Source organism: Oryctolagus cuniculus, chromosome 7 (assembly GCF_051225735.1).
Source record: "Oryctolagus cuniculus isolate XC-2025 breed Fujian yellow rabbit chromosome 7, ASM5122573v1, whole genome shotgun sequence".
NCBI classification, from domain to species: domain Eukaryota; kingdom Metazoa; phylum Chordata; class Mammalia; order Lagomorpha; family Leporidae; genus Oryctolagus; species Oryctolagus cuniculus.
Window position 1 is genome coordinate 59,294,971 of NC_142873.1, and position 13,033 is coordinate 59,308,003.

Here is a 13,033-nt window from a genome sequence, read left to right on the forward strand (position 1 = left end):
GAATGAAAAGAAATGAGGCAAACCTGATTTAAAACAAATTTTCCAAATCACCGTATCAACTGCATAAAACTTTTCCCACTTCTCTCACTCCCCACACTCAGAAAATAGTAAAAATATTTTTACCATAACATGGAATTCTATTCCAAAAATTCTATTTAATTTCTTTTTAAACACTTTAATTCATTCAGTCTCCTCAGAATCTTCATCTTTAGAAGTTTTATTAAGTTTAATTTCATACTATATAATGAATTCACTTTGGAACTTTTGTGCTTATGAAATATATGTGCAGTGTGTGAAATTCAGAAAATAAAAGTCTAAAGAGGAAAATTAAAATGTCCCGGAATCCTACAACCTGGCAATAAACAACTATTTAGGTTCTTTTGGTGTATTTCCTTTCAGCCTGTATTCTACACATGAATAGACATTTTATAAAAATAAGTACTGAAATCATACTATGTAAACACTGGTACTCTGCTTTTATCTCCTTAACAATGGGACACTTTTTAAAAACTATACAGACAAAAGCAATTTTATGATTGTCTGTAAAACACTTTGGCTGGGGCCGGCACCATGGCACAGTGGGTTAATCTTCCGCCTGCATCCCATAGGAGCGCCGGTTCTATTTCCCGGCTGCTGCTCTTCCGATCCAGCTCTATGCTGTGGCCTGGGCAAGCAGTAGAAGATGGCCCAAGTGCTCGGGCCCCTGCACACATGTGGGAGACCGGGAAGAAGCACCTGGCTCCTGGCTTTGGATCAGCACAGCTTCAGCAGTTGCGGCCATCTGGGGAGTGAAACAACGAAAGGAAGACCTTTCTCTCTCTCTGTCCCTCTCACTGTCTGTAACTCTACCTCTCAAATAAATAAATAAATCTTAAAAAAACCCTTTGGCTTATAAACTAAAAAAACAGTTTATTATACTGTGAAAACCACAGGGTGGGGAAGAGATGGTTCTTTATATAAAGAACACTCTTTTACAAGTATCTGAATGTTTTGATAAATAATTTTTAACTTTTAATAATTAATAGTATTTTCTTTGCCCTATTAAAAAGCTTCCTATGTCCATCTTCAACATATCAACAACACACAGAAGACATTAAATACATGATTATGGAAGTATTATTGTTGCAGAAGATCAAAACTGGGACAATTCACTGTAAGACACAAGCTTAGCCCAGCATACTAGAACCTAAGTAGAGCCAGCTAAGGAAAACCACAAAGCAAAGATTGTTTATACACAGTATCTAAGGCCTTCTATTGCTTACACACACATGTGGGCAGATGGCACTGAGTGGCAACAAGATCTCAAGCTTGTTCCATTCATGACAGGGGCCCAAGTCGGAAGCATCAGGAGAATAAAAGAATGAGCACATCATCTAAAACCCTCTTGCCCCCGGTTTCAGCTACAGATTTTAGCTGATTACTGAATTAAAATACTATCATATTCCGGCTGGCACTGTGGCTCGCTTGGCTAATCCTCCGCCTGCGGCGCCGGCATCCCATATGGGTGCCAGGTTCTAGTCCCAGCTGCTCCTCTTCCAGTCCAGCTCTCTGCTGTGGCCCGGGAAGGCAGTGGAGGATGGCCCAAGTGCTTGGGCCCTGCACCCACGTGGGAGACTGGGAGGAAGCACCTGGCTCCTGGCTTCAGTTTGGTGTAGCTCCGGCCATAGCGGCCATTTGAGGGGTGAACCAATGAAAGGAGGACCTTCTTCTCTCTCTCACTGTCTAACTCTGTCAAAAAAAAAAATGCTATCATATTCCAAGATAAAAAAATACTAATTTGAGAGAAATACTAGTCAGAAGTTACTTAACACTTATTTAAAATTCAAAGAGACATTTTACACTAAAGTTTGTCCCATGTGTGAATGAAACTCAGTTTTCTAAATTTACAAGTTTTTTTTTTTAGATTTTTATTTATTTATTTGACAGAATTACAGACAGTGAGAGAGAGAGAGAGAGAGACAGAGAGAAAGGTCTTCCTTCCATTGGTTCACTCCCCAAATAACTGCAACAGACAGTGTTGCGCTGATCCGAAGCCAGGAGCCAGGTGCTTCCTCCTGGTCTCCCATGCGGGTGCAGGGCCCAAGCACCTGGGCCATCCTCCACTGCCTTCCCAGGCCACAGCAGAGAGCTGGACTGGAAGAGGAGCAACCGGGACTAGAACCCAGTGCCCATATGGGATGCTGGCACCGCAGGTGGAGGATTAGCCTAGTACACCATGGCGCAGGCCCCGGTACAAGAAGTTTTAATGAATACAGGGAATGTCACCAATTTTGAATTACTAACGTACTAAATTCTCATACTTTTTATCATCTGAATGTGAAAGAATCACCACTAAAATAATCCAGGCATACATGAAAGAATGCATAAGATTCACTTTCCTACATCACTTCCCTGAGGTTTAAGTTAATCTGATATTAAATCATTAAATTTATAAAAGTACCACTTACATCAATTTTTTGATATATACATGGGAAACTGATACTTGTACTGTGGATTCAAAACAACTTTCTGAAGTATGAAATCTTCATCCTGGGGATTGTGTATGTCATTATTAAATGATCAGAATGGAGAGCAGCAGGATACAAGAGTAGGGCAGGTTTAAAGGCAACCTACAGAAATCTAGCAAGAGAAAAAAAACTAACATGTTAAGAATATGAAGAACCAAAATACCACATAAAGTTATTTTTTATAAACCTGTCATATTTTAAGCAGTCTCAGACAACTAAAAACTAACTTTTAAAATACATTCCTTCCGGCCGGCGCCGCGGCTCACTAGGCTAATCCTCCGCCTAGCGGCGCCGGCACACCGGGTTCTAGTCCCGGTCGGGGCGCCGGATTCTGTCCCGGTTGCCCCTCTTCCAGGCCAGCCCTCTGCTGTGGCTAGGGAGTGCAGTGGAGGATGGCCCAGGTGCTTGGGCCCTGCACCCCATGGGAGACCAGGAAAAGCACCTGGCTCCTGGCTCCTGCCATCGGATCAGCGCGGTGCGCCGGCCGCGGCGGCCATTGGAGGGTGAACCAACGGCAAAGGAAGACCTTTCTCTCTGTCTCTCTCTCTCTCTCACTGTCCACTCTGCCTGTCAAAAATAAAAAAAATAAATTAAAAAAAAAAATACATTCCTTCCTCCCAGAAACAATGATCTTCATTTTGTCTAGGTTTACTGTACTCCCAACTCAAACCAACAAGACAGATGATGTGTGTTTTGTGAAGCAGTCATCAGCATGCCGCCACAAATGGTGACAGATTCATTATGTCCTCTCTGAAGGCCCGGTAGGCTGCAATATCTAGTCAGAAGTATTCTGTCCCTCAATATCAACTTATCTCCTCACAGCCTTCATTTCATCACTTTCACTTTTCTTCTTTGTGAAAATAAATCTTTTTCACAGTATAGCCCAACAACATTCATGTGTCACCCATTCCCCTGAGGCAAATCCTATATCATAATCCCTTCCCTGTCTCCAATCTTTCTCTAATAGAATTTCCTTCAATTTCTCAATTGTCTTCATTTACTTTCATCCCTTATGTATCTTATCCTGTAACACATTCAAAAAGAACTTTAAACTTAACTCATTAAGACATTAATTAATTTGAAGGATAAGAAATTTTAAGGGGGCCAGCATTGTGGTGTAGTAGGTAAAGCTCCCGTCTGTAGTGTGGGCATCCCTTATGAGTGCCAGTTCGATTCCCCACTGTTCCACTTCCGATCCAGCTCCTGGGAAAGCAGCAGAAGATAGCCCAAGTGCTTGGCCTGATGCACCCACCTGGGAGACCCAGAAGAAGCTCCTGGCTTCAGACAGGCTTAGCTTTGGCCATTGCAGACATCTGGGGAGTGAACTAGTGGATGGAAGAGCACTCTGTCCCTTCCCCTATCTCTGTAACTCTGACCTTCAAATAAATAAACAAATCTTTAAAAAAAAAAAAAAAGAAATTTCATAAACATGGGAGTTTAAAGATCTCATATTATGATTCTAGCTGGGAATAGACATCAATTGAAAAAACAACCCTACCTTAACACTATATAAATATACAGAGTTAAAACTCTACTAGCCATTAAGTACCCCAGAATTGCCAGTTCATACTTCTGATACAGAAGGCAGAAACGATCACAAGTCCATCCATGTGCCCTCCCACTACACAAACAGAACTATAAAAGTTAGACCTCAGTAGGTTAACTAATGTTGGCTACAGAAACATTTCAAATGCTATTGTTATTCCTCACCTCATTTCAGAATACTACAATAAAATTTGATTTTTTCCTTTCCTTTTTTTTTATTATTTATTTTAAAGGCAGCAAGAGATCTTCCATTTATTGGTTCACTCCAAATGCCTGCAATGGCTAGGGCTGAGCTAGGATGAAGCCAGGAACCTGGAACTTAATCCAATTCTCCTACATGGGTGGCAGGGACCTCACTTGAGCCATCACCAGCTGCCTCCCAAGGTGTGCGTTAGCAGGAAGCTGGAATGGAGAGCAGAGCTGGAACCTGAATCCAGGCACTCTGAAATGGGATGCAGATGTACCAAGCGACATCTTAACCACTACATCAAATGCCAGTCTCAGAACACTAGAGTAAAATTTAAAATGGTTACAAAATATTTATTAAGAGATTCAAACAGAACCAAAAGATGGTATGCTGACTGTGAATACAAGGATTTAAAGCAGATTTTAAAAAAAGAAAAAAGAAAAAAAAAACTTGGTTAACAAAACCTAAGAGAAAATTGTATTTTCTAAGTATCTGGCCTTTATTTCCCTCCTCAGGAAAGCTCCTGGCTCCTGCCTTCAGATTGGCACAGCTCCAGCCAATGCGGCCATCTGGGTAGTGAACCAGCGGATGGAAGACCTCTCTCTGTCTCTACCTCTTTCTGTCATTCTTTCAAATAAATAAATCTTTTAAAAAAACCACACACACAAAATTGCTGATTCTAAAGGAGTGAGGAAAGAAACTTCCCTTAATAAAAGAGAGTAAGAAAAACACACAATATTCTATTCAACCAGTGAGTTTCTTTTTCTTTCATTTTAATCCTTCAAGATAAAGATATAAAAGTCTATTCATGTTTAATATACTTCTTATATCATCTCATGTAAAAATTGTATGAACCAGAATGGCCCAAACTAGGAAAGAACCTGTTCTCTTAGCTATAGTTTGGAGGGTAAAGAAGGGGAGAGATAGGTATTAATCCTGGGAGAGTAACTGTAGCTCTTGATTTCTGTTGACAAACAGGAGGCAGAAATAGTTTCAAAACTATTCAAAATACACAATTGGAATTTTATAGTCTGTGACATTAAATCACTGTTTTGAATATCTGAGATTCCTTGAGTAAATGAAGTATCATTCATTTGATAGCTCTATAGTATCACATAAGAAGAAACAATATTTATGGGGTGGGCATTTGGCACAGGGTTAAGATGCCACCTGGGATGTCTGCACTCATATCACAGTGCTTGGTTCATGTCCTGGCTCCTCCACTTCTGGTCCAGCTTCCTGCTTATGTGCACCTCCGGAGGCAGAAGTGATGGCTCAAGCAGTTGAGTCTCTGCCACCCATGTAGGAGACCTGGATTAAGTTCCTGGCTCTTTGATTTGTCCTGGCCCAGGGCCAGCTGTTGTGGGTATTTCGGGAATAAATGAGCATATGGAAGATCTATGTCTGCACTTTTCAAAGAAATAAAAACAAAAAACAAACAAACAATTTATAAAATTAAGTGTGCACACACACACATCCCTAACAATATGTGCTACAAATGATTATTATTAAAAGTATTTTCAAGGGTACTTTAAAGAGATTTGAATAAAAATAAATAGTAATAAGAGCTTTATTTCTAAATTTAGAAAATATCTGAACACTAAATGAAACATTAGAAAGGCATGACATCTTGGAAGTTTAAAAATGCAAACATCTTGGAAATAAAACAAGTCTGTACTTTTTAAAAATTGGGAATTGCAGGGCCGGCACTGTGGCTCACTTGGCTAATCTACTGCCTGCGGCGCCGGCATCCCATATGAGCACTGGGTTCTAGTCCCGGTTGCTCCTCTTCCAGTCCAGCTCTCTGCTGTGACCTGGGAGGGCAGTGGAGGATGGCCCAAGTGCTTGGGTTCCTGCACCCACGTGGGAGACTGGGAGGAAGCACCTGGCTCCTGGCTTCAGATCAGCTCAGCTCTGGCTGTTGCGGCCATTTTAGGGGTGAACCAATGGAAGGAAGACCTTTGTCTCTGTCTCTCTCTCACTGTCTGTAACTCTACCTGTCAAATAAATAAATAAATTGGGAATTGCTTCTTTTCTGAACTGGAAGGTAGTGATCTCAGGTAAGTTTACTTCTCAAATGAAATATTGTATCAATCATGAAGCTAACTTGTTGACATATTATATAACAAGTGGGAAGTATGAATACAGCTAGAGTCAGATACTAGAATGACTAAAAATGGTACCTGCAAACTCATCTTGTGAAATCAGGAAAATTGGGAGTGGTGGATGGAGAATGGGAATATTAAAAATAATTTTTTCCAAAGATCATATACTCAATTTTCTATTTTGTTGCTCCACATTTCACTGCCTTCAACATTCTAAGCTGCTTAACATGTCTATTTTACTTACCACTGCTCACGCAACTGATGTTCTATAAGTCCCCAGCATTCGTGAATGCTGCAAAAACCACAAGCAGAATTTCACCTTACAGTGAACTTTTAAGATAACATTTACAGAAATAAAGTCTAAAAATGAGGATCCTCTGTTAATTAAGAACTCAAAATACTACATAAATAAAATGTCTACAGAAGACTACGCATATATAAATATATTTATAAGGCACCAACAGGCACCTTCCACTGATAACAGGAATCTTCATCCTTCAACTTTTTTTAAAGGTAGTAACAACCGAAGTATTCTTGGTCCTATCATCTCTGGAAGGCTGCCTGACTCCATGTGGCCTAGTCCTTAAAACTCAGATTTTCTTTTGAATTTTATTCTCACAACGGATAGAGATCACAATAACAACTCCCCCAAAACCAGCCCTTTTATTTCCTGTAATTTCCTTAGCTATTATTAAACCAGCCCCCCTCCTTACAGGTCTTCCTTTCTCAATTTATATACTACATACCCAGATTGATGAATGCTCTTACCATTTTCCTCAAACCAAAAGTTCTTATGTTCTTGAATATGGTCTACACTTAATCTAGTACTCAAGATGGACAAATACCAACTCCAATCAATCCGTATAGTGGTGCCTCCATATTTTCTAACTATACAAAAGCTTGGGCTTCTTTCAAACCAACCTCCTTTCCTCCAACTTCTGAACTAGATTCCCAAGTTGGCACATGCCATTCCTACCACAAAGAATGTCCATCACTTCCACCTCATTGCCCCTGCTCACTACAGGTCATCTGCAGCTCTATTTCTTCATATTAAACAAAGACTCAAAAAATGACATGTTTCTACCCTCCATGAGATTGGCAGAAACTTAATTTAGCAAAATTAGAGGGCTTTCATTATATATCTACTATGTGCTTAGTAATTTTATACATTATTTTTTCTAATCTTCTCAACAATCTTATGAAGTAAGTATTATTATTATTATTCTCTTTTTACCAACAGTAGTTTCCTCCTTTTTAAGGTCTTTTATTCTCTTTTTAAGAAAAAGGCCAAGGTACAGAAATATCAAATAATACACTCCTATTTAGTAAGTTCCCTTAAATCACATACTTAGCAAATGACAAGGCAAAGATGTGAACCCAGACTGCCTTACTCCAGGGCCACTGGTCTAAACACTACTAGGTTTTGTTTTTTTAAATCAGAACCATGAAAATACCTCCCCTCATTTATCTGAAATAATTTAGTCTTATATAATATTTCCACTTGTTACATACTATAAACAAACTTCCTGTTTTTGATTTTGACAAAAGAATGGTTTTAAAATTCCATTTCTCTCTCTGAAAAAAAAAAATGTTCACATTGCAACTTCAATCAATCTCTTTTTTGTCATACAGATAACTTAAGCCTAAAATATTTTTGAAGAAACTCATTCCAATCAACTTTTTGGAATAAAGCTACAAATTATTACTTACACATGATGATGGTTTTATAGATTATTAATAATATACTTTGGAATTATCATTCATGAATTTAACAGATATCTATCAGATTGGTAAAGATTTTAAAAACTGATCTACTCAATACCATTGAAGGTGCAATGAGACACACACTCTTATAACAGGGTAACCACCTTCTGATTCAGTTATCCCACTTCTGGGAATCTATCCTAAAGGAAGGAAACACACACACACACACACTAAAAAGATGCAATCAAAGACAAAAGTACAAAAATCTTTGTCCCAGTATTATTTAAAATAGTAATAATATAATGAATCAAACTCAAAGTCCCACTCTGGGAGACGAACACCTCAAGTAGGGAAAAAAAGTAGGAACAAAAGTCTATACATAAAAATATAATTTCAACTTCTGTACAAGTAAAACATTTGTACATGCAAGGGAAGAACTGGGAAAATATACATTAAAAGTTTAGCAGTAATTTTCTCTGGATGATAGGATCAAGGGTGATTTTCAATTTTTTCTTTACACTTAACATTCTTTTCAAAAGTTGTCACAATGTAACATGAATTCTTTTAAACAAACAAACAAAAATTTAAGCAAATGATCCTGAACCACGTTACTCAGCACAAGATAGACGTCACACTTGTTTTGTTCCCAGGTTCCACTATGCTCAGGTTAACTTATACATTGTGTAAAGGAGGCCATCCAAAACTCGGTAATGTTTATGGAACTGCATAAGGCCCACTACCTAAGTCAATCAATGTACCAAAATAAAGCACCAGAGCTAAATGGACTGTTTCACGGTATACGTCTGTTGAGAATAAATGTCCAATGAATCCTCTAATTCAAAATACACAAAATGGAAAAACCAGAAAAAGCTTCTCCTTCTGCAATACTAAATACACTATTGTTGCCTTATAAGCGCAACACCATTAGGTCTAAAAAGAGGAGAAACTTGAAAATAAAATTGGCAAGCTACCAACAGTCACTAAAAAAATGCACATTGGTGCATTTTACCTATTCACACATTTCTGTCCCAGCAGATAATTAACTTTAGCGGTACAGGAGGATTTTAATCAGTGTAGAAAAAATATTAAGCTACTCTTTAAACATCTTCTGACATTAGGCAGATAATTAAAATATCTAGCTGAACAAAGGAAAAAACTTGCCCACAGTGTGGGTTATATATAAATGCATGTATATATACATTTATGTGTGTGTGAGTACACCTGAATATACATGCTGAAAATGAATCCACCAGAGTCTTAATGCCTGAGGAGACAAATATGCTCACCTGCTTACACATATATCAAAACATCAGATGGTACCCAAAAACATGTGTACTTTTTATATGTCAATTAAAAATTTTAAATTTCTAATTAAATATTCAAAAAAATCTCACAATAGGTAGTAGGATAAATGACCATTATACTATGCAACACACACTGAAAATTTAAAATAGTCACATTGATTTTACTGAAAAGGAATATCATTCTATTTTTTACCATGAAATACACATTTCTTTATAAAACATGTCTGGCTCTGACATACATCACCTTCACATCTCAGTGACCATTCAAAGAGCCTAACTGTGAGTCACTCAAACGTGTTCAATGACTGAATCTGATCTGAAATCTATTGAGGAAATTATACAACATTCTCACATGCATACAATAAATTTAAAGGGCAGTTTCAAAGATATCAAGATTTGGGTTTGGGGCCAGCACTGTGGTGTAGCAGGTAAAGCCACCGCCTGCAGTGCCAGCATCCCAAATGGGTGCCGGTTCGAGTCCCTGCTGCTCCACTTCCTATCCAGCTCTCTGCTATGGCAGTAGAAGACGACCCAAGTCCTTCGGCCCCTGCACCCATGTGGGAGACCAGGAAGAAGCTCCTGGATTTCGGGGAGTGAACCTGAGGATGGAAGACTTATTCTCTCTCTCTTTGCCTCTTCCTTTGCCTCTCTGTAACTCTGTCTTTCAAATACATAAATAAATAAATCTTTAAAAAAGATTTGGGCTATATTGTAAACTAAATAAATTTCAAAGATTCGTATTAGATTTCACCTGCCACACTAATTAACTTAGCAGTTGCTTGCTTAATATTCTATAATAGAGTCTACTTGTCTAGAACAGAATGATCCTATTCATAAATGAATTTTAAGACATCACTGAAAATACAGTGAATGAATTTACTCTCCAGAGCACACATTTGACAGATCTGAAATACTGGATCTAAAATAAGACTCCCTACAACTCTTGTTGTATAAACTACACTTGTGATTTGTGCAAACAACTATATCCAGTTTTTTGTAACTTTTTTTAGTTTTGTTTTTGATAGCTAAACCTATCCTGAGCAAAATCATTGTACATCCAGAATAAGTGGATAAGCATTACAAAAAGTCTTCAGTACATAATGTATTATAGGTGTATATACCTGAGTTGAAAGTATGCTGTCAGTTTTAATTAATCCAACAGTGTCTTTTAACTGCGGTTTAGTATTTCCTATTCTTATGAAATACTGTCTAATTTAAATATATTCTGAAGCTAAATGTGGAGTTAAATATTTAATTTTAAATTTGGCTAGCTTTACCATTCTGCACTTAGGACCATTCTCTATCAATGTGTATTAAATAGGCAAGAGGTAGAAACACTGGGAAAACTGCAGGCATTTATAAAGAAAATTTTTAAGATTTAACCAAACTAAATTTATACAGCCCAAATAAATAAGTCAGTAGTGCTTTGGGAAAAGACCATTAAGTTGTCTAATGATTGAAGTTTATTTCACAAAACATTTTATCTTCCATGTGTCAATCATGTATTTCTGAAAATTATATTAAAAGGATTATGTTTGGACCACTTATAAAAGTACATCATTTCCTGTTTCAACTCTACCTTAATAATCACACACAATTTCCTTTTTTTATTGGTGTGTGTGTGTCTGTGTGTATGTTGGTACCTTCTACCTCTAAAAGGCCTAGTTTGAAGCAGAAATGAGAGCATGGCACAGTTCTGTTAAACTGCTTTGCTGATCAGAAGAACATCATGATAATGAACAAAGCTAAGCTTAGAGGTCCAATACTTATCTGGCTTATTTAATTTTCAAACAAATTGTCCTCTTAACCACTCATCTCAAAACTGTGAGCCAAGGGGACTGAGAGTGTGTGAAACATTCACTGCAAACCCATCACCATTATAACAAAAAATTCAAAAATTATTGCTTGTAATCCCCAAATTTCAAGCACACAAAAGAAAAAATGGACATTTCCCCTATCTCATATGAAAAGCTTAAATATGAAAACACATGAAAGCTTAAATAGTTTTGTTTAATGCAAACCTTTTCCATAAGATATGAATCTGGCATTAAGTCATGCAGCAATTATGACATCAAAACAAGCTGAAACTCCTTGGAAATATGCCACTAACTCTCTTTACAATTGATTAGTTTAATTTGAAGAGGAACACTAGGATGAAGCAAGTTTGTGTTCACAATGTTAAAAGCACTGCAATTTTACAATATAAATGCCCTTTATATGAGCTATTTTGAATGAAAATAGGAGAATTTTGGAAGCATGACCTTAGAAAGGTTCAATGAACATTTACTGGGCCCCAAGCACGTGGGTGACACAGTGCTAGGTGTTTTCCGGTTACTCAGTCCAATTCACTCCCTTCCTAGATATCAAACTTCCTCACTCATGCCAAATCTAATCAACTAGAAATGCTCAGCAAAGCCATCTCAGTGGTATAATTTTCTACTAAAACAGACTGGTATCATTCTCCTCTATACACTAAATAAAACTGCAAATGATGCAATGCTGACCTTATTTAACAAAAACAGTAGTGTAACTATTTTTTGGACTATCAAGAATTACAACAATTTAAAAAATCAACTGTGAGAATCCTCGACTAAGTACTAGTTGCATAATTTACTGCAAAGAACAAATCTTTAAAAAAGACATGGGGCTGTCAAAGTGATAAGATTCTAAAAGCATAGTAAAAAATAGAAATTTATCATTTAAATGTTATCACTTTTTAAAAAACCCTTTGTAAGAAAAATTAAGTCATTATAAAATATTAAGTCATTATAAAACATCATCAATCATATACTAACAATGTTCATAAGTAACAGTAAACACTAGCAAGATCTAGAGTTATTTAACTACCAGATTATAAATTATAACAGAATGGAAAAATGCCCTGAGGGCAGAGACCCTGTCTAATTCATCTGAGTATTTCCAACAATTAGCACCCTGTTGTTAATTGTTAAAGAGCTAAATTCAACCTAATAATCTAAAAGATCTTTTTATGACTGAAACGATTCTTTAAGTGTTAATAATACCCAAAGCAAGTGATATGCCATGTAACTTATACTCAAAATGCTGACTGTCAAAACTAACAAAAGTTACTCTTTGAAAGCAATTCAGATACACACCAGGAGACAAGAATATCCATAAACTTTAATCTGTTAGTCCTTCTGGAAAGGAATCTCGAAGAAAAAATCAATTCTTGCATATGCAAGAATTGATTTCATTGTGGCTGGTGCTGCAGCTCAATAGGCTAATCCTCCGCCTGCGGCGCTGGCACACCGGGTTCTAGTCCCGGTCAGGGAGCCGGATTCTGTCCGGGTTGCCCCTCTTCCAGGCCAGCTCTCTGCTGTGGCCCGGGAGTGCAGTGGAGGATGGCCCAAGTGCTTGGGCCCTGAGCCCGCATGGGAGACCAGGAGAAGCACCTGGCTCCTGGCTTCAGATCAGCGCAGCGCACTGGCCACAGCAGCCATTGCCGGGGTATCTGTGTGTGTGAGTGTGTGTGTGAACCAATGGAAAAGGAAGACCTTTCTCTCTGTCTCTCTCTCTCTCACTGTCCACTCTGCCTGTCAAAAAAATAAAAAAATAAAAAAGAATTGATTTCATTGTTATTTTAACGAGATGGGGGGAGGGAACAGACTACCTATATGTCCAACAGCAGGAAGATAGATTACTTTGCAATCACTGAAACAG

General features: G+C 37.8%; 1 protein-coding gene across 6 annotated transcripts in view; it reads right to left on the minus strand.

Moving 5' to 3' along the window:
- The window catches only part of RAP1A (RAP1A, member of RAS oncogene family), a 95,754-nt gene that overhangs the window by 78,346 nt on the left and 4,375 nt on the right, over positions 1-13,033 (minus strand). For 4 of the 6 annotated variants that reach the window (XM_017345982.4, XM_089300148.1, XM_089300151.1 and 1 more), the window contains exon 2: positions 6,589-6,636. The exons of the other annotated variants lie outside the window; for them this stretch is intronic. The gene's annotated coding sequence lies outside the window, so the exon portion shown is untranslated. The remainder of the gene's footprint in view (positions 1-6,588; positions 6,637-13,033) is intronic. 6 annotated transcript variants of the gene reach the window in all.